Source organism: Stomoxys calcitrans, chromosome 2 (genome assembly GCF_963082655.1).
Source record: "Stomoxys calcitrans chromosome 2, idStoCalc2.1, whole genome shotgun sequence".
In the NCBI taxonomy this organism is placed as follows: Eukaryota; Metazoa; Arthropoda; class Insecta; order Diptera; family Muscidae; genus Stomoxys; species Stomoxys calcitrans.
In genome coordinates, this window is record NC_081553.1 from 5,283,270 (window position 1) to 5,307,252 (window position 23,983).

Genomic DNA, 23,983 nt, shown 5'->3' on the forward strand with positions numbered 1-23,983 from the left:
TTTCTTTCCAATTTGAAACAGCAAGTTGATTTATATCCCGCGACGCCTTTTCTATATATAGTCTGCATAGGACATCAAAATAAATATAAATATATAAATGATAGAAATAACTGCGAAGAAATTGATGACCTACTAAAAATGAAAAAATCCCACGAAATACCCATAATACAAGGCGACTTTAACGCGAAAATAGAAGGGGAGGAAGTGACTAGTGAAATGAGGGTAACAATTGTATTGTCCTGTCTACCCCCAAGAAGACTCTATACTTGGAAGTCGCCCCAGGATGGAAGAGGAACTATTGTGAGAAATCAAGTAGACTTTATACTAATAAACAACCAATAAGCCTCATTTGCAATAAAAACCTCAACTTATCCTGGAGCCGAGGTAACATCAAATCACAACCTTTTAAAGACGAAGATTCGCAAGAATCGTCAATGCTAAGAAGAAAAAACTACGACGAAAACATGATGTCACAAATCCGATGATATAACCTTAAAGGCAACCATGCAGGAGCAGATAAATTTGGAATTAAGCAATATTAATAGAGAAGACGCCGAAAATATATGGGACACTGTAAAAAATATCCTTCAGGCAATAAGGGATAATGGCCCAGCATACAGCAAAAAAACCAAAAGAAAGAATGGACGACCAAACAAATACTACTATTAATGGATGACAGGCGAAAATATAAGAACATCTGCGAGCGATACTGGGAACTAATTAGAGATATTCAAATTGCCATACACATTGCGAAGAAAGACCACCTTAATAAACAATGCCAGAAAATTAAACATTTACACGACGGTTTCAATCTCCACAAAAAACTAAAAGAAACTGCTGGTGGATATCGAAAAACACTTTCTAAAATATTATACAATAACAATAATGAACCTGTGTTAGAGAACGAAGAAAGGAAGAATATTTGGTGTGAATATATTAAAAAAAAGATCTTTACTGATAATAACAGGTCATATATGAGCAACAAAATATACAACTGATTACAGGAAATTCAATAACTAGAAGAGAAGTTGATTCTGTGATTACATCGCTAAGGGATAAAAAAGCTTTGATCCTAATGAAATTCCCTCAGATATCCTGCATTTAATTGACGACGAAAATCATAGAATTATTAACAAACCTTTTTAACCGCATATACAATACAGGTCGATATCCCCAAGATTGGTTAAAATCCACATTCATCATCACCCCAAAAAAAAGTCATGCCAAATTCTGTAGTATTATAGACTAATTAGCCTAATGAGCCACCCTTTAAATATATTCCTAAACAAAAATTCATATTTAAAATGTGAAAAGGCAATGGGAGAATCCCAATCTGGATTTAAATAAGGTATGGGAACTCGAGAAGAACTCTATTCAATACGAACGCTGGTACAAAGAAGGAAAAAAAATAGGTTAAGAAAATACTTTCAACACAGTGAAGCATGATAAACTGATGGACATTCTGACATCTATTAAAATCAACCAAAAGAAAACACAGTGCATCACGAGCTTGTATTGACAGCAAAAGGCACAAATCAAAGTGAACATAGAGATGACGCAAATGATCTCTATATCAAAGGGAGTCAGACAGGGGTGTATACTGTCTACCTTATTATTCAATACATACTCCGAAAAAAATGTTTCAAGAGTCGATAACTAAACTTCGAAATGGGATATATAAAACTTCGAAATGGATCTCACTCACGAGTTGAGCTGTCCATCGGTCCAAATTTGGTAGAGAAAGTCTAAAACACCAACACTGGTAGCAGCGCACCAAGCGAAGAAAAAGGGGAGCAGACGTGCATGAGAGTCAATCAGGATGTTCAGGAGTCAGAATGAAGATCTAAATTTTGATGGGGTCACGAATTAAGACCCACTTCCCTCTAGGACGCATGGTTTAAGAGATACTGCCATTTTAAGTTTACCAAGTGAAATTTCGATTTTTAATGGATTTCTAGTGACATATTTAATTTTTTGATGGGGTCACGAATTAAGGACCATTTCCCTTTAGGATATTTCAACAAGTGAAATTTCGTTTTTAAATGATTTTTTTGTTTAAATTTTTTTTCGATGGGTTCATTTTCCTCTAAGGAAAATGAGGAGATACAGCCATTTTAAGGGTTCACGAATTAAGGCCGATTTTCCTCTAGGACGCATAGTTTAGGAGATACAGCCATTTTAAGTTTACAAAGTGAAATTTCGTTTTTAAATGGATTTTTAGTGAATTTTTTTTGATGTTCTCATTTTCTTCTAGGACGCATAGTTTAGGAGATACAGCCATTTTAAGGGGTCACGAATTAAGGAGGATTTCCCTCTATGACGCATAGTTTAGTAGATACAGCCACTTTAAGTTTACGGAGTGAAATTTCGATTTTAAATGGATTTCTAGTGACATTTAATTTTTTTTTTACCAAAGAATTAGACATCAAATCAATGACTATGGCCCTGACACATCCTCCTGCAAAGATAAAGTAGAAAATTTGGCATTAGATACAGATAAGGGGCTAAGGATATGGAAATAAAATTTTCTACAGCTGTTGTTATCAACAATACCACAGAACAAATCCCTGGTAATGGTATGAATTTGCTGACTTGAAGGGTTACCAAGTTCACACAGTATGATAGATAGAACTGGAAATGATGGTTACCTGATGCATATTTTCAAAGCGGATAAAAATTAAAGAAAATTTAATTTCTCTCAAAATTTGTCAGGAACTGTCAAGAAAGCAGCTCTGCCGAAAAAATTGGATTTACAACAAAAAAAAAAGAAACAAAAAGCGTGCTAAGTTCGGCCTGGCCGAATCTTATATACCCTCCACCATGGATCGCATTTATCGGGTTCTTTTCCCGCCATCTCTTCTTAGGCAAAAAAGGAAAGATTTGCTCTGCTATTAGAGCTATATAAAGATATGGTCCGGTTCGTACCACAATTAAATTATATGTTGGAGACCTGTGTAAAATGTCAGCCAATTCGAATAAGAATTGCGCCCTCTAGAGGCTCAAGAAGTCAAGACACAAGATCGGTTTATATGGCAGCTATATCAAAACATGGACCGATATGGCCCATATACAATCCCAACCGACCTACTCTAATAAGAAGTGTTGGTGTAAAATTTCAAGCGGCTAGCTATACTCCTTCGAAAGTTAGCGTGCTTTATATATATTCTTGATCGTCATGTCACTGATACTACCCGCGCTGTTTTATGGTTCTGAAGCATGAGTACTTGTGAAAGCAGATGAGGCAGTGCTTGGAGTATTTAAGAGAAAGATTCTTCGTAAAATAAATATATGGACTAGTTTGCGTTGATGGACGTATGAACTATGACCTGTATGAGCTGCATGACGGCGATAGCATAGTTACACGCTTCAAAATGCTGCTTTGTCTAGGTCATGTTGTCACAATGGATGAAGAAGCTCCAGCAAAAAAGTCTTTTGAAGGCAAACACGGTGGTACACGCAAACCGGGAAGACCAAAAGCCCGATGGAAAGATCAAGTGGTGGGTGACACCTCGAAACTTGGTGTCAGAGATTTTAGAATGAGCGCAGAAAATCGAGGCGCTTGGAACGCTTTCTACGTTCGGCTGGTGAAACAAATGTTCTGTCATAGTCAATTAAAGTAAAGTAAATAAAGTATTTATTTATTTATCATTCGATTAAGAGCAACCTCTGACTTATTGAAGATGCTTAGAGTCACCAAAACCCTTAAGGTTCTACATATTCACATATCTTTCAATTGTCATTAGCTGTTTGTCTTTCTTGTACCTGAAAACAAAAATTTCCCAAGTGTAGCTACAAAAGGTTCTGTCTACCTTTGTAACTTGAAATAGGAGCACATATGCAAGAATGGCGAATATCATTCATATACTCATGCACATTGGCATCTGTGCGTGTGTTTGTGCCATAGAATCAAAGTGGATTTCTTAAGTATTGGGGGGGTACGTACATCCATGCACACACATGGACAAGACGCAAATGTTGATGATGTTTGCTTAGCTGTCTTTGCATCTTGACAGCCTAACGGAAATGCTTCGCTGCCACTGATTCTGCCGCCTGAATGGAGATTTTGAATATCCTTCTCTTGGTCTTGGTTGCATGCTTGAGTGCACACTTGGTCGGTCGGTTGGTTGTTGGCATGTCGGTCGGTCCGTCTATCCGTTGGATTTCCTCCAGTTGTTGTTGCTGTTGCGGCGAAAGCTGTGTTTGCTGAGTACTCATATTGCATGGGCACAATGACAGGACAATCAAAATGAATTCTTCAAGTAATGGCGACCAAATTGTCGTTATCCTTAATAACAAAAGATAATGAAGAAACATGCCAGCACACTGCATCGCACCACTCTGAAGGAGGCGTAAGGGCTGGCATTATTAAATTATTCATCCAACATGGCGTTCGCTTCGGTTGGTTTTGGTTCGATTTGAATTGAATTGCATTGAATTTGTTAAAATGTTTTTCCGAATGCGTTGCTAAAGTGCAACGCACACGAGGCCACAGCAAAACAGTGGAAAAAACATGTAAAATCAATTAATTAAAACTTGTACGCACTGCATTGCATGCCTGGTATTTTTATTTATCATCATTTGTTTTCTCTGCCTCTTAAACCCCAATCAGGACAACAGCAAATGAGGAAATGAGTATGCCAATTTGGTTTATTTAATTCCCTGAATCCATTCATTGGAGTAGTTTGATAATTTAAAGTTGTATTGTTCATTTTTTAGGATGCTGTTAAAATTCCATCTTAATAATATTGATCGATTTTAAATTATGGGAATTTTGATGAGGACTGATCTTCAACATAGGCCTTTTATTGCGACTACAAAAACTTGAAAGTAGAGGCATATGAGATATATAGAGATTTGAACACTATGCATAAAATTTTAGCCACATCGGACGAACTTTGTGGCTTCCAGGGGCTGAAGAAGTCAAATCAGGTTATAGACCTATTTGAGCTGTACTTGGCACAGTTGTTGGAAGTTATCAATTTATCCAAATCAGACGAAATTTGTGGCTTCCAGGGCTCAAGATGTCAAATCGGAAGATCCCTTTATATGATAGCTATATCAGGTTATCGATCGATTTGAACCGTTGAAAGTTGTTGGCACAGTTGTTGAAAGTCCTTACGGAACACCAAATGCAAAATTTCAGCCAAATCGGATGAAATCGGATGAGCGGCTTCCATGGGGCTCAAGAAATCAAATCGGGAGATCGGTTTATATGGGAGCTGTATCTAAATCTGAACCCATATGGCCCATTTGCAATCCCCAATGACCTACATCAATAATTAAGTATGTGTGCAAAATGTCAAGCGGCTAGCTTTACCCAAAACCTCAAATTGAGAGATCGGTCTCTCGATTTGAGGTGTTGGTTCTATAAAAGGCGCATTTGTTGTCCGATGTAGCCAAAATTTAGGACAGTGAGTTAAGTTAATCCCCTTGACATACTTCTTCAATATGGCACAGATCGGTCCAGACTTGGATGTAGCTGCCATATATACCGATCTTTAGGTTTTACGTTTTAGGGCCATAAAGGGCGCATTTAATGTCCGATTTTGCCAAATTTGAGACAGTGAGTTGTGTTAAGCTCGTCGACATCCTTCTTCAATTTGGCCTAAATCGGTCCAGATTTGGATATAGCTGTCATGTAGACCGATATCTCGATTTAAAGTCTTGGCCCCATAAAAGGCGCATTTATAATCCGATTTCACTAAAATTTGACACAGTGACTTATGTTAGGCTTTTCGACATCCGTGTCGTATATGGTTCAGATCAGTTTATTTTTAGAAATCGGATAATTATTGTGCATTTTATAGGTCCGACACCATAAATTGAGAGATGGGTCTATATGGCAGTTATATTGAAAATACGCCGATCTTACCATATTCGCTACGAGTGTCGAGGGGGCCAATGTAACTCTTTGGCTAATTTCAGCAAAATTGGTTAAGAAATTGGCCTTTTATAGTCCCAACAACTTTAATCGAGAGATTGGTCTATATGGTAGCTATATCCAAATCTGGACCGATCAGGGCTAAATTGAAGAAAGATGTCAAAGGGCCTAAGACAACTCACTGTCTCAAATTTTAGCAAAATTGGATAATAAATTTGGCTTTTATGGGCCTAAGCCCCTAAATCGGAGGATCGGTCTATATGGCAGCTATATCCAAATCTGGAGCGACTGAACCAAATTGAAGAAGGATATCAAAGGGCCTTTAAACAACTCACTGTCCCAAATTTCAGCAAAATCGGATAATAAATGTGTCTTTTTTGGGCCTAAGACCCTAAATCGGCCGATCGGTTTATATGGGGGCTAAATCAAGATGTAGTCTGATATAGGCCATCTTCGAACTTAATCTGCTTATGGACAAAAAAAATGAATCTGTGCAAAGTTGCAGCTTAATATCTCTATTTTTAAAGACTGTAGCGTGACAGACGGACGGATATGTCTAGATCGTCTTAGATTTTTACGCTGATCAAGAATATATATACTTTATAGGGTCGGAAATGGATATTTCGATGTGTTGCAAACCGAATGACAAAATGAATATACCCCCTTCTTTCGGTGGTAGGTATAAAAAAAAGATACAAAGGTAAAAACGTAAAAAAATGATGCTTGTTTCAGTGGCGTTGATTTTTTGGAGGTAGTTCCACGAATTTATTTTGCGAGACACCGAAATGTTCTGAATGTAAAATTTGTAACAAATTAACATTTGTAATTTGTTACATTTTTGGCTTTGGGTTGAACAGTAGTGGTATTTAGATAAGCTCCCATCAATATGTGTTTCAAATTTCATCTAAATATTCTTCAGATATCGTCCAGGGAACAACACACTTGCAAACCATGGTGAAGGGTACATAAGATTCGGTTTAGCTGAACTAAAAGCCTTTGTACTTGTTAGTCATAGCTGTCTTTGCAAGAAGTATAAAATTGTTGAAGAGATTTTTATTTGTGCCCTTCCCTCGTACTGGTTATGGGCAAATATGTTTCTGCAGCTAATTTGTTGTTGCTGAAAGCAATGCTGTTGTTTTTTTTTTAATTTTTATTGGAATTGTCATAAAAATTTATTTATGACAAATGCGCAAATCAATGTCACATTAAAGCCAAACCAAATAAAATGCATTGCCATTTCATGATGTTCTTGTCGTTTCTGGCGGCGGCACAGCCTTTGTTGCTGCTGGTGCTGTTGTTGTTGTTGTTGCCTTTGATTGTTGGAATTATTATTATTATTATTAATTTTATTATTGTCACAATGTATTGAGGCGCGATTTTAATGCCCATAACGCACGATAGAGCATACTATTTACTGAATCAAAAAATTAAAATAAAAATAATAATAATCGCATACATAAGGACAGTGGTACATGCGTCTAATTTGCGAAGCTTATGATTGGAGCTACTTGCTCCATAACTTGTTTCTATATCAATAAAAATAAACATTTAATTATTATTTTGAAGAATGTACCACACACGAGTAAAGACGGAATAAATTCGGGCAAAGTCGAGCGTTTGCTACCCTTTACCGCATTGAGATTTTCAACCAAATTCCGTAAATATTGTGGGAGTCATAAAGGAAGTCGCTGTGCAAAATTTTCAAAAGATCGCATGATAAATGCCCTTGCAAAGCCCGTAAAGTGAAAATCGGTAGATACATATATATGATATCTATATCTAAATCCGAACCGATTTCTAAGAAATTCACCAGTAATCAGAAAATGCTTAGGAGAACTATTCTTGCTAAATTGTCTAAATCGAATGAAAATATATATGGGAGCTTTATCTTAATCACAACGGATATTTATAAAATTCAATGGCGATGCATGGACTCATGGACGGCTCCTGCTGCCTTGTTGTTCTTTAGTAGGGTCACTGCTACCTGGACCTCATTCTGACTAGGAGGTAAACATTGTATACCATCATCAGGGATTGGTTCAGCGGTATCCTCTTCGCCGCCAACGTAGCAGTTGGGTAAACGTTCCTTTCATATCCTCAGCATGTTATCTGTGTCAGTTACCAGATTTCCTTCTTTGTCTCTGCAGGAGGATGTGCCTGCACCAATGCCATCGTTGGTAGAATTTCCGGACTTCATTCTGACTCCTGTACATCTTAATTCGCTTACACTCATGTCTTTCCATTTCCTTTTTCTTTCTGCTGAATAGACGTTTCTCCTCTCTCCTTTTCTCCCGATACCTCTCCTTCATCTGGCGCGTTGCTACTGATTGCAGGGTTGCTCTATGTGCCGCATTCTAGGCTTCAGTAGCATCTCGACACTCTTGGTCGTACGATGGGTTTCTTGGAGGATGCTTCCGGTACCCAAGTACGGATTTCGCAGCATTTTCTATGGAGTGGGCAATAGTTTGCCACTGCGCCATTATATCATCGGAACAAGGAGTGCTTTCAGCAAACAGTTGGGTCAGCCGAGTGGAGTACGCCGCTGTCATCTGTTGTGTTTGCAGCTTTTCAATGTTCAGCTTTCGTGCAGTGTCAGATCCTACTTTCCTCGCCATGCTCAAATGGTAATGATCCAAATCTATATTCGCTCCACGGATCAATCGTACATCTAACACGCTGTATGAATGCCTTCCATCTATCACAATGTGATCAATTTGGTTCCTCGTGTTTTGATCGGGTGACAGCCATCTGGTGCTATTATCAAGCGTAATATTTAACTGAAAATAACAACCGGCTAAGTTTGTGAACTCAAGCACCTCATAGTGAACAAAATGCTTGTGGATCACATCCTAAATCGTTATAATTGGAGTTTAGATGATATTGGTAGAGTAGCCTAAAGCCATGGTGTTTGTAGAAAACTGCAAATAACTTGTTTCACACTGTGTAGTAATTTCTTTGGTTTGGTCGTTTTGTCGGAATATTTGAATAAACCCTCAGTAAATAGTCACTAGAATATGAACAGGATGGTGATTGAAGACGAAGAAGGCAAATGCACTGAGGGTGAGACCAAGTGGAGAAATATATCTTATACATACAGGTGTAAGAAATTTGAGGAAAAGCGCAGAGGAAGAAATGAATGAAATGGTCTGTGATATCCAATTAAGCAAATAGGGGAGATGACACTTCTCTTATTTCTTTAACCTACATAGTTTACTTGATGTTTTCCCCATTAAAGTATGGATTTTATTCCTGTTATGGTAATGATGGTCATCACATGTGTAGTCCAAATTAAAATTTAAACCTGATATTATCTGCAAAGTAGCCGGTTAGCCACTTGTACTTCTTGAGCACATAGGAAGCACAATTCGTATTGCAATATGAAAAAATGTGCATGATGAATTTTGGCCAGGGAATATCGTAAAAGTGTTGGATGATTGGGGATATGCCATATACAGCCCGCCGAAATTGATTAACTTTTACTTCTCTTCTTCATGGAATTAAAATTGAACTGTCAAATCTTGCAAATATTTAGGGTTCTTTCCAACTTAAAAATAAGTTTCTTGACCTTTATTTCAAATACTAAAAAAAGGTTACATAGCATTCTTAGAATTCCTTTTTTTTAAATAAGTTTTATTGAAATCACCGTTCATATGCGAGTTATGCAATATCCTATATTTCGCTTTATATTCGTTTGTGCGTGCGTACAGGCTCTTGTAAACGTTTTGTGCACATATCCTGTTGCAATGTTAATTGTGGACACACTCGTTCACTTGCATATGCACGGCATCATCAACATCATCTGAGTGTTTTCCTGGCGAGGATGTTTGCTGGCCATAGCGTAGCTGCTGCTTATTTGCTGCGCTTGTGTTTGTGCAACGTATTTGTGATTATTTTAAAAATTAATTACATAAATATATAAAATCTGTAAAATAAATTTATAATAATTTATTTATTGATAAACTTTTAAAACGACGTTGTCGTTCTAGCAATATCTCAAACTCCACCCGTTACCCATCCCCAGCAGCTCGCCATCTGTCGCCCACTGGACACAGCTTCCAGACACGCACACTATTGTGTACGCTTAAGGATGTGACCAGTATCAGGATATTTTAATGTTAGCATTTTTCACAAATACAAAAGCAAATAGCATGCATATGAGTGCACATGTGATGCTTCAATTACACACACACACACACTCACACACACGAACTGAAGCTCATGCAACCATTCGTACAGAGGGAAAAGTGCATGCATTGCATATGTGAATGGCAACCTATAATTGTACATTTATAAGTTGGGCAATGCGCAAACAACAAATGAATGAATCAACAAAATTATTTAATTTTCTACTTAAAATTCACTGGCATATGAAATGGACATCGAATATTCAGAACTGTTGTTCACGATTCTGCTGGTGCGGCAAAAATTAAGAAATTGAGTTTGAAAGCATTTTCTAGAAAACTTGATACTATGATAAACCACAGGAACATGTCTAGGCATGAGATGATTGCTTGGAAAAACCTGGCTCCTTATTAAATTTTTAAAAATTTAATTTTGAGTCTTGTATGTCTGCCAATATATAAAATATGTGTGACTTTTGATAGTAGTTTACCAACCATTATTGTGGGGATTGATCAATAAATAGATACTTATATACAAGGGATTCACTTAGTTGGATTGGTTACGTTAGGTGAGATATAGTGGTCATTTGCATTCAGACTGCTTTATATGATTCCACTCTTTCGAGTGTAGTACATTGGCAACTACACTTTATCTAAAGCTTATGCTAAAAATCGATTTCCTGCGAGTTTATCTGGGAGGGTTATTCTAATGTATAGACCGACTTAGCGTATAACGCAAAACAGATTGATTCCATAGATCCGTGAAATTTATGGACCTATTTTGGCGATATTTGGTTTTGGTATCGGAGTGAATAAACGTATTTCGTATACAAAATTCCAGCCAAATATGAGGCTTATTGGAGCTCAAGAAATCAAATCGAAGTGTCGGTTTATATTTATTTTATTTAAATATAATATTTTTATACCCACCACCGAAGGATGGGGGTATATTCATTTTGTCATTCCGTATGCAACACATCGAAATATCCATTTCCGACCCTATGAACCCGTTCGACCCGTCTAACGGTCTATCCGTCCGCCTTTTGAAATCACGTTAAAGTCCTTGAAAATGTAGATATTGAGCTGAAATTTTGCACAGATTCTTTTTTTGTTATTGGTAAAGTTTGCAAATGGGCTATATCGGACTGCATCTTGATATAGCTCCCATATAGACCGATCAGCCGATTTAGGGTCTTAAGCCTATAAAAGCCACATTTATTATCCAATTTTGCTGAAATTTGAGACAGTGAGTTGTGTTAGACAAGTCGACCTCCTTCTTCCATTTGGCTCAGATCGGTCTAGATTTGGATATAGCTGACATATAGACCGATCTCTCGATTTAAGGTCTTGGGGCCATAAAGGGCGCATTTATTTACCGATGTCGTCGAAATTTGGGACCGTGAGTTATGTTAGGCCCCTCGACATCTATCTGATCCGATCTCTCGATTTAAGGACTTGGGCCAATAAAAGGCGCATTTATTGTTCGATTTCGCCGAAATTTCGGACTATGAGTTGTGATAGGTCCTTCAACATTCTTTTATACCCTCCATCATAGGATGGACGTATACTAATTTCGTCATTCTGTTTGTAACACCTCGAAATAGGCGTCTGAGACCCCATAAATAATATATATTCTTGTTCGTCATGTCATTTTAAATCGATCTAGCCATATCTGTCCGTCTGTCTGTCGAAAGCACGCTAACTTTCGAAGGAGTAAAGCTAGCTGCTTGAAATTTTGCATAAATACTTTTTTTTAGTGTAGGTCGGTTGGGATTGAAAATAGACCATATAGGACTATGTTTCGATATAGCTGCCATATAAACTGACATGTCTTGGGTCTTGACTTTTTGAGCTTCCAGAGGGCGCAATTCTCGTCTGATTTGACTGAATTTTGAACATGGTGTTTAGGTATCACTACCAACAACTGCGCTAAGTTTGGTTTAGATTGGTCCACGTTTTGATATAGCTGCCATATAAACCGATCTTTGGTCTTGACTCCTTGAGACTCTAGAGGGCGTAATTCTTATCCGATTTGACTGAAATTTTGCACGTAGTGTTTTGGTATCACTTCCAACAACTGTGTTAAGTATGGTTCAAATCGGTTCATAACCTGATATAGCTGCCTTGAGCCTCTAGAGAGCGCAATTTTCATCCGATTTGGAAGAAATTTTGTACAACATGTTTAATAATGTCTGAATCGATCAATAGCTTGATACAGCTCCCATATAAACCTATCTCCCGATTTTGCTCCTTGAGCGGCTACAAGGGGCAACTCTTATCCGAATGAACTAAAATATTACACATTGACTTCTACAATGTTCATCATTCATTTATGTTCCGCATCGGACTATAACATGATATAGTGAACTCACTGTCCGAAATTTCGGCATTAGGTCCTTCAACATTTTTCTTTAATTTGGCTCAGATCGCTCCTAATTTGGATATAGCTGCCAAATAGACCGATCTCTCGATTTAAGGTTTAGGGCCATGTATTATCCGATTTCGCCGAAATTTGGGACAGTGAGTTGTGTTAGGCCTTTTGAAATCCCTCTTCATTTTGGCCTAGATCGGTTCAAATTTCGATATAGTTGCCATATAGACCGATCAATCGGTTTAAAGTCTTGGGCCCCTAAAAGGCACATTTATAATCCTATTTCGCTGAAGTTTGACACAGAGAACTATGTTAGGCTTTTCGACATCCGTGTCGTATATGGTTCGGATCGATCTATATTTGGATGTGGCTACCAAAAAGACCAATATTTTGTGATACACAATTCAACAATGACTTCTGCTTATTAGACCATTCAATGTCCGCGTAGAATTTGGTCCAAATCGGACCATGTTGTTGTTGTTGAAGCTGTTTGTTGTGTTCTATCTTTCGTCTGCTTTATTCTGTTGAGTGTCAAGACCCAGGAACTCTGCGAATAAGATGGGATGCGTCCACAGCGATCTTGGTCTGAGTCGAGTGGGGTTGGCTGCGCAGTTTAACAGGTGACGTGTATTGTGCGGTCCCTGGTTACAATCGGGTCATACATCTTGCACGTCGGCATCAATTCTTGCCCTGTAGGATTTGAGGCGGCTGCATCTGCCGGAACGTAATTGAGCCAGAACTATTCTGGTTTGGCGGGGGAGGTCAATTTCTTCAGGTGCAATGGGAGGCGGTCATTCTATGCTACCGTGTCTGCATGAATGTTGTCCAGACCTGCTTGATATGCCGCTTGATCTAGAGGTTCTCTCTTGTAGCGCTGAACCTCACGCTCTAGATCATGTAGATCTACCTTAAGGCTTTTGGGCGGTGGATATCTATCCACAAGATGATAATTTAGATGGTCTCAGCGACAACAGCCCAAAAGGTATTGCTTGGACAGCATGTAGTTATGTCTTCGCACTGATAGGATCTTTGTCGCCTGATGAAGGTGAGAATTGAGGAGACACCCCGTTGTAGTTCGGAGTGCGGCACTCTGACAGATCTGAATATTATTCCACTGCGTGTCACAAAGCTGACGAGACTACACTGGCGCTGCATAACTTACAACAGACCAGCCAATTGATTTGTACGCGGTCAACAAGGTTTCTTAGTCTGTGCTGCCAGCAAGTGACTTGAGGACCTTGTTTCTGCTTTTGACTTTATCTTAAATTGCTGTGGCATGTGGGGAAAATGTGTAAGAGCTGTCAAATGTGACGCCAAGTATTTTGGGACACTTAATGGTCGGAATCATTTTTCCATTGACCATCACAGTCCGCTCGGTATTCACTCAAGCGTTTTTGTAGTGAACAATGTGGCTGAAGATTTGGTGGCGGATATCTTCAGATTTCTTGCAGCGAAATATGAGGCAAGTTCGTTGAGGTAGACGTTAAACCTATCGCAGATGTCAACAATGTGTGGGGGGCCTGATGCCATGATCGTACAATCGTCCGCATATGATACGATCTATATGCCGTTTGGAGGGGGTGGTAGAGGTTAAACAGTGCCGGAGATATCACCCGCCTTGGGGAACTCCATGTTTGACTCTACGGTGCTTCGACTTCTTATCCCTAAATTCCACAAATGACTGGCGACCACATATAATTCGCCTTCGATAGGTCCAGTGCCACGTCATTTTCCTATCACATGGCCTGGGCTGATTGAAGTCACGGCAAATGTGTGCGGCGATGGCATGCAAAGCAGTTGTTGTGATATGCAGTCTTTGAAATCCATAGTGATGTTCGGCGAATGGAAATTCTCCTACGAGGCTCGGGAGCAGTAATGCCTCAAGCGTCTTTGCTGCTGTTGAGAGAAGGGAGATCGGTCTGTACGAATCCCCCTAACTCGGGTCCTTTCCAGGCTTCAGTAACGGGATCACTCTGCCCATTTTCCAGACATCGGGAACTATAAGAGTGTTCAATGACAGGTTAAGGACAGTGGTAAGGTACTCAACTCCAGATAAATCAAGATTCTTCAGCATCAATGTAGAGATTCCGTCGGGGCCCAACGCCTTGGATGATTTGGCGCCACGGATGACATTCGTAACTTCGCCCACGGTAAATTGTGATGGCTGTTCATCGGCTCGGAGACCACGAATACGGCGAATGGCTCTCCTCCTTGCCCTGTCTCTCTCGGGATGCACAATAAATTGACGTTGGAACAACCTGGCACATCTCTTCGGATAAGTCACGGTTATTTCGCCAAAAAGGGACTGAGATTCTGTCATTCCGTCTACCGGGTTTCGAGAGTGACTAAACAGTAGACCGCAGCTTGCCTAAACCGGGGTCTAAGTTACAATGCTCCAAGTGTTCCAGCCACATATTCCGCTTATGTTCGTTGACTACCCTGTTTATTTTCAGATTAGCTCGGGTTATCATACCACGATAACCCGCGGGGTCCATACCACGAATCCCATCACGCTCTTCTGCGAGTACCACAGCTTGCGCCGGGAAATTGGGTCGCACAAGCGAGCGGCTGCTGCGTTAATGATGTCTCGTAATTTCCTCTTGGCCACTTGCAGATCCGAGGAGGTTGGCACTTCACTGAAGCGGCGATTGGTATACTCTCTGAAGCCGGCCCGATCGGCCTTCTTCTGATTGATTAACGTTGGGCGCTCAGAGGTTATGAAATCGGGTAATCAGGTGGTCTGACCCCAAAGAGATGACGGTTGGACTCAGGAGATCAGGGGATGCAATGGGAATGTCTGGCGAGCTGCTGCACCTCCTCATAATCCTAGTGGGGGCATCCTCATTCACCTCATGTGGAGAGTTCAATCTGCTCTGCCAAAGCAATGTCACGCTGGTCGCTACCTAGGAGAGAATGCCATAAAGTGTGATGCGCATTAAAGTCCCTTAGAACCAGATGATTATGACCGATCTCTCGATTTAAGGTCTTGGGCCCATAAAAGGAGCACTTATTATCCGATTTTACAAAAATTTGGGACAGTGAGTTGTGTTAGGTCCTTTAACATTCTTCTTTAATTTGGCTCAGATAGGTGCAGATTTGGATATAGCTGCCATATGGACCGATCTCTCGATTTAAGGTCTTGGGCCCATAAAAGGCGCATTTATTATCCGATTTTGCAAAAATTTGCGACAGTGAGTTGTGTTAGGTCCTTTGACATCCTTCTTCAATTTAGACGAGATCGGTAAAGATTTGGATATAGCTGTCATATAGACCGATCTCTCGATTTAAGGTTTTAATTTGGCTCAGATCGGTCCAGATTTGGATTCAGCTGCCATATTGACCGAACTTTCGATTTACGGCTTATTTATTGTCCGATTTCCCCGAAATTTGGGACAGTGAGTTTTGTTAGGCCTTTCGAAATCCCTCGTCATTTTGGCCCAGAGAACCCTAGAACCAGATGATTATGACCAGATAGTAACCCACTTATGTCGGGGTTGTAAGCTTGGCCATTAATTGGGACACAGCTACCAACCGGCGGTATGTACACGTTGTATTGCTCTATCTCGGCAGTACCGGACTTGACTGCTATCCACATACACTCAATGTAGGGGTCACTAGCGCCAGGCGCAGGCGAGATGGGTCTTTATTGCACGAAATGGTGTATCGCGAAGGCCAACCCCCAACCTCCATTCCTTGAGCGATCCTTGACAACTGCGCAAGCTGCAGGGGTTGGTCACCTTTGGCTCCTGGATCGCTGCGACCAATATATTCTTCCGACTCATAAAATCCACAATCTCATCGATCTTGCCACGGAGAACGTTGCAGTAGTTGCAAAAATGATACACTTCCCGGCCCTGGCCTGGAAATATTGGGACTGGGATGCTACTGTTGCGTGTATTGCCGTACGTGAAAGGTCGGGGGGCTCACATATTCCGATGAAGAGGACGCCAAAGGCGACGACGACGACGTTTGTGAACCACTGCTGGCTATGTTCGCACAGCACCTTGGAACATATCCAGTATGACTATACTGCCGTAATGAAGTGAAGCCAGAGCAAGATTGGAAATGTGCCCACTCCATGCCCATGCTTGACAACAATGAAATGACTCTGTACGACTAAGTATAGTATAGACAAGTAAAGGCATCGTCAGTCAATATCACGCATCCCATTTCGTGTTCCTTAGCTAGAAGTTGGGAAGTTCGACTCCGCAGCTCCACAGTTGGTGTTTCATTTCAAAAATGTATCATTTAAACATGTTTACTAAAATTTTCTGACATTTTCGTACAACACGAAGCAAGCTGTATTAATTAAATTTTCTCCGAAATAGAATTACAAGATTGTTGTTGTTGGTTTTGTCCATTGGCAAAGTTTGTTTCATGTAAAATTCCATTAAACTCTTTTGTAGATTTTATGCCGTACGCTTCTTTTTATGGCTATGCCACACAACTATGCCCGCATTGCAACGCGTAATTGAATTTTTGCCAGAGCCTCCTCTTCCTTTACGGAAGTGGGGAAAAAAAAGTTGCAAAAACTTACGCATTGTAGTTTTTCCATTGGCAATGGCAGCATTTATTTGCCACTCGCTATTCAGCGCACCAGAATGAGATGCATTCGCAGCAGAGGGTGAATGTTTGTTTTCCCACGATGATGATTGTGTAATTCTTGACACAGGCAAGAAAGGTACCAACATACATTCGTACATACCTAGGCATCTATCCATACATCTCGCATAGACAGGAACGCGTGAAATGAGCGTTCGAGTGGCGGGTTGCATCAGCAGCTAGGCTAGGCTCCCCACCGCACCTTGGTGCGGCATGTGGCAAATCAAATTCAAAGTGAATTCAATTTCATGTTTTGCCATTGTAGTTGCAATGCCTTGCCTAGCTCACGCTTGGCAATTGGCGCAACCCAAGGGGCTGCAGGAGAGCCTCTGCGATTTTGGATGTGGATACGGTGCAGTGCGGCACAGGCTGTTTGCAGATACTCGCGGCTTTATTTACAACATTCAAATTGAATTTACCAATACTCTCGACTCTTGTACCAAGCAAAGTACAAATATTTATTAATCTTGGCAAATCATATTCATTGCCACATCTGCATCGGCATCAGCATCAGCATCTGCCACAGCCACTGCCAGTGCCATTGTTTGTTCGGTTTGGTTGTTGTTGTTGTTGTTCTAAATCTTGTTGCAGTGGCAATTGTAGCAGCATTTTGAGAGCTGACTTGATTTGAGGAGGAAATTAATTGATTGCTACATTTGTTGCGGATAAATCTCTTCAACAATGTCGATTGATTGCCCTGTCTAATTGGTGCAATGATTTCTAATGAAGGCACTGTGAATCAACATTCGTATACGCCACTACATTAATTAATAAGATATTGTGAAAACAAATAAATATTTGTTTGAGAATAAACTGCAAGTGGAGAATACACGAAATTATAACTGCAGTACTGGGAAAATGTCTGTGATTCTAAAAGTTTTTAGTATATGAGTTTTCAAAGTTCAGTTTTGGTAGGCAAAACTACTTCTGTGTAAAATTACTCTCCGCCATAGTGTGGGGGTAGGACCGTCTCATGCTATAGGAGAGTAACTTTTTGCAAATAGAGAAACGTATACCCTCAATAGTTTTCCTTTTGATACCGATAAGCAAAATACGATATAATATGTCGATCGGTTAACCATAGTCCGTGCTGCAACGACGTCCAAAGTTGGATGAAGTGATTTTTAATGAATCCAGTTGAATATTTTAGGCCATACTATGAAATTGGTAGACTAAGAACCCATTTAAATATATGAAACTTATTATAACAAGTAAAAGAGTGCTAAGTTCGGCCGGGCCGAGTCTTATATACCCTCCACCATGGATCGCATTTGTAGAGTTCTTTTCCCGGCATCTCTTCTTAGGCAAAAAAAGGATATAAGAAAAGATTTGCCCAGCTATTAGAGCGATATCAAGATATTGTCCGGTTTGGACCACAATTAAATTATATGTTGGAGACCTGGAGACCCTTTGGGGGCTCAAGAAGTAAAATCGGGCAATAGACCGATTCAGACCATAATAAACACGTATGTTGATGGTCATGAGAGAATCCGTCGTGCAAAATTTCAGGCAAATCGGTTAAAAATTGCGACCTCTAGGGGCTCAAGAAGTCAAGATCCCAGATCGGTTTATATGACATCTATATCAGGTTATGAACCGATTTGAACCTTATTTGACATAGTTGTTGAAAGTAAGAATAAAATACGTCTTGCAAAATTTCAGCCAAATCGGATAGGAATTGCGCTCAAGAAGTCAAGCCCCAGATCTGTTTATATGACAGCTATATCAGGTTATGAACCGATTTGAACTATACTTGGCAAAGTTGTTGGATATCATAACAAAACACGGCGTGCAAAATTTCATTCCAATCGGATAAGAATTGCGCACTCTAGAGACACAAGAAGTCAAGACCCATGATCGGTTTATATGACAGCTATATCAGGTTATTGACCGATTTGAACCATACTTGGCACAGTTGTTGGATATCATAACGAAACATGTCCGTATAAACCCGTTCGACCCGTCTGACCGTCTGTCCTTTGAAATCACATTACAGTCTTTAAAAATACAGATATTGAGCTGAAACTTTGCACAACTTCTTTTTTCGTCCATAAGCAGGTTAAGTTCGAAGATGGGCTATATCGGACTATATCTTGATATAGCCCCCATATAGACCAATCCGCCGATTTAGGGTATTTGGCCCAAAAGCCTCGTTTATTATCCGATTTTGCTGAAATTTGGTTCAGTGAGTTGTGTTAGGCCCTTCGACATCCTTCTTCAATTTGGCCCAGATCGGTCCAGATTTGGATATAGCAGCCATATAGACCGATCCGCCGATTTAGGTTCTTACGCCCATAAAATCTTCTTCAATTTGGCCCAGATTGGTCCAGATTTGGATATAGCAGCCATATAAACCGATCCGCCAATTTAGGGTCTTAGGCCCTTAAACTCCACATTTATTATTCGATTTTGCTGAAATTTGGGACAGTGACTTGTGTTAGACCACTCGATATCATTCTTCATTTTGGCTCAGATCGGTCCAGATTTGGATATAGCTGCCATATAAACCGATCTCTTGATTTAAGGTTTTGTGTTCATAAAAGGTTCATTTATTGTCCGATTTTGCCAAAATTTGGGACAGTGAGTTGTGTTAGGCCCTCCGACGTCCTTCTTCAATTTGGCTCAGATCGGTACAGATTTGGATATGCTGCCATATAGACCGATCTCTCGATTTAAGGTTTTGGGGCCATAAATGGCGCAATTGTTTTTCGATTTCGCCAAAATTTGGGACAGTGAGTTGTGTTAGGCTCTCCGAATTTTTTTTGCAACTTGGACGAAATCGGTTCAGTTTTGGATATAGACCGATATCTCGATTTAAAGTCTTGGCCCCATAAAAGGCCCATTTATAATCCCATTTCACTGAAATTTGACACATGTTAGACTTTTCGATATCCGTGTCGCAAATGGTTCAGATCGGTTTATTTTTGGATATAGCTACTTAAAAGACCAATTTTTAAACACAACTGAACAATGACTTGTACTTAAAAGTATTTGGTCCAAATTGGAACATATTTCTATGGGGCATAAGGTATGCATTTTTCACCGGATTTTGACAAAAGGTGGTTTACATATATACCCGAGGTGGTGGGTATCCAAAGTGCTGCCCGGCCGAACTTAACGCCTTTTTGCTTGTTTTTTTTATCCTACACCAGCAATGTGGTACAGGGTATTATAAGTTTGTGAATTTGTTTGCAAGGCTAAGAAGAGAGCTAAGAGAAGAGCTAGACCCAATGATAAGTATACCGATCGATTCAGAATCACTTTTTGATTCGACTTAGCCATGTCCGTCTTTCCTTCTGTGAATCCATGTATTATTGTAGCCAATGTACAGGTTGTATTCGTTATCCAAGCGTCACAAAATTTTGCACATGCCACATTTTTGGCATAAGGACGAACGCTATTGATTTTGGTAGAAATCTATTCCGATTTGGATATAGCTCCTATATATATGTATAGCAAATTTCGGTAAAGATATGGATATATATGTATCGTCCCAATTGCACTTAAATTGCCATAGAAATCAAATCTTCAACCGATCTGCTCAAAATTTAGCACGGATTGTTTTGTCATAGATCTGAACATATCTCCAGTTTCATAAACATCGGTTCAGATTTGGATATAGCCCCCATATAAATGTATCGCCTTATTTGCACTCATATGGCCGTTGAAACAGCAATTTTCGACCGAACTGCATAAAATTGGCAAGATTTGTTTTGTTCCTCATCTTAAAGAAAATGTCGTTGTAATCGACTCTGATTTGGATATAGCTCCTATATATATTTCGCCCGATTTACACTTATAAGGCCGTAATAAACATAATTTTAGCCGATCTGCACACAATTTGGCATGGATTGTTTTGTTACTGATCTTAACATATTTGCTAGATTTCATCAAAATCAGTTAAGATTAGAATATAGCTCCCATATATATTTATCGCCGGATTTGCGCTTATATGCCCGTAGTAACAACAATTTTCAAATGATCTGTTCGAAAAAAAATCGGTTCAGATTTAGATATAGCTCTCATATGCATATATCTTTATCCGAATTTATAATTGTAGGGTAGATGTAGGGTATTATATAGTAGGCTCCACCCGACTTTAGCCTTTCCTTGCTGGTTTCAAATGGCATAGTTCCTCACAAATGTCGCCAGCACTAGGTGTGGACCACCGCTAAAATTTTTTCTGATGTTCTCGCCAGGATTCGAATCCAGGCGTTCAGCGTTATGTGCTGAGATGCTAGCCTCTGAGCTATGGTGGCCTCCAAACGTAGTATTAGCCTGAAACTATTTGGTAAGATAAGTATGAGAAATGCTGTTTTATTTTCTTAAAATGGTAAATTTATTGTTGCTCTTGCAAATGCAAATTTTCCCATGAACATTCCATTAAGGAACTGGGGCAAACTTATCACAAATCAAGGAGTGCTGTCCGATTCAATTTTAAGCTCAATGATAAGGGGCCTCTTTTTTATAGCCGAGTCCGAACGGCGTGGCGCAGTGCGACACCTCTTTGGGGAGAAGTTTTTACATGGCAAAGTACCTCACAAATGCCGCCAGCATTAGGAGGTGATGCCTACTGCATCCTAAGTTCAATAATTAATATGGAATAATTAATTTGGAAATGTGCCTAAATTATTATTTAAATAGGATGATAAGGATTAAGCCTCTAATTTAATATTCAAACGTGGTCAATTGCTGGTATGCTAATTTCAAATATAGCATTTTACGAATTTCTACGATTAATGTGCGTATTATGAAAGCTAAAACAGTTGTCTCGGTTTAAGACGCATTTATTAGTTTTTTTTTTGTTTTTGCTAAAGACCTTGCTCTAAATCATACGCCACCTTTGCCTGCCATCGAGCGAAGTTAATATTAAATGTACGTCCTTGGCGGAAAATGAAGTAAAATGCTGTTGCAAATTGGCTTGTGCCATTTTACTACAAGCATATGTTGGGGTCGTAACTTTTTTGTGTCCTCCCAGTAGAATATAAAAATAAAAACTCGACACATAAAGATCTTCGGCTGTGTGATTCGAGGTATACGACATGGCATGCATTAGCAGCGGAGAAAGGAAAAGAATAAAATCTGGCAAATATTTATTTAATTTTATCGGACACTTTGTATCGTAAGATGTGTGAGTTAATAAAACTGACAATGATGAGGTGTTTCTAATACAACACATAAACAAATACATCAGCCTAAAGATATACGGACACAGATACAAACACATGCAAACGCCCACCTCCACCTCTCCCCCCGACTCTCATCAACTCGAAGGAACTCATACATAGTGTCCAAGAATAATATCAGGACATCAAACACACAAATAGATACTTTGCTTGTAGAAGTAGTTGGGCTTTGGTTGTTTGTGTATGGGTGTAAGTATCTGCCGGATACATTGAAACATTTTGTATGCTAAAGCAAATATCAACAAATAATAATAGCAACAGAAACAGCAAAAGCTTCATTCACAGAGGTAGGATGGCAGGCATGCCACCAAACACCCCCTTAGTAATAAAAAAGAAAACACACACGCATGCACACAGGCACAGTTAGTATTTTTATTTTTATACTTTATGTGACCGCCGTCGTATTCTGCCTGCCCCGTTTGACTGGCCGACTGACCATTGGTGCTGTGCCAACATTTTTGTTGGTTCGATGTCTCAAATGCATGTCCTTTTTCCCTTCGTAGATTTACTCTTCTTATATTGTCATAAACAAATATTTTCTTGGTGAATTTGCTGTTAAACAAAAAAAAAAAATAATTGTTGGATTTTGTCCTTTGGCGCCCATACGAGTAAGCTCTCAAATCATTTGGACGCATGCGGTTTTCTACATAATTTGATTTTCTGTTGAATTCATTGAGTTAATTGAAACTTAAATTTGGATTAGCGTAAAGTTTTTGTGCGGCACTTCTGTGTAACTTTAAAGTTAATTGTAAATAATCTTTACGTTGGTACTGTTGCAAATAAATGGAAAAACAGTAAGGAAAGGCAAAAGTCGGGCAGAGCCGACTATATAATACCCTACACCTAACCTACAATTATAAATTCGGGCAATATAAAAATATATATTTATATGAGAGCTATATCTAAATCTGAACCGACTGTTAAACAGATAAGTGCAAATCGGGCGATAAATATGTACGGGTTCTATTGTACATCCAAATCTGAACCGATTTTGATGAAATCTCGCACACATGTTAAGATCAGTAGCAAAACAATATGAGGCGAATTTTGTGCAGATCGGTTGAAAATTTTAGCTACTACGGTAATTTAATTGCACATCGGGCGATACATATATATGGGAGCTATATCTAAATCTGAACCGATTAAGATGAAAATTTGCAGATATGTTAAAATCAGTAACGCAACAGTCCATGTCTAATTTTGTGCAGATCAGTTGAAAATTGTAGCTACTAGGGGCATTTAAGTGCAAATCGGGCGATACATATATATGGGAGCTATATCTAAATCTGAACCGATTATTATCAAAATCATAGCGTTTGTCCTTGGGCCAAAAACGAGATATGTGCAAAATTTCGTGATGATTGAATTACAAATACGACCTGCAATTTGATTACAAGAATACATGGTGTTGGAAATTTATGTATTTTTACTCTATTTTTTTTATTTTATTTTTTTGATATATCTTTTTATTGTTTCATTTATGTATTTACAAATTTATCATTTTATATTAATCATCTATTTTGTCTGTAATATTTAATCTAATGATTCTAACAATAAGAACCACCTTAATGTCCGATGGTACATGAGGACCTAAGAATTCTCTGTTGCTTTGCTGATGTTCTTTTTGTTATATGTCTATTATGCTAGTCTATTTGTTGCTATCCATGGCCAGTTATTGTCTGCCAAACACTTATGATTTGTTTCTTTTTCGTTGCTGTGGCGGCTTTCATATGTTCACTGAACTTTTAGCTAGGGTTCTGTATGAAACATTTTGTTTATATACTTAAATGCAGGTAGCAGTATAACACTAAAATTTAAGTGC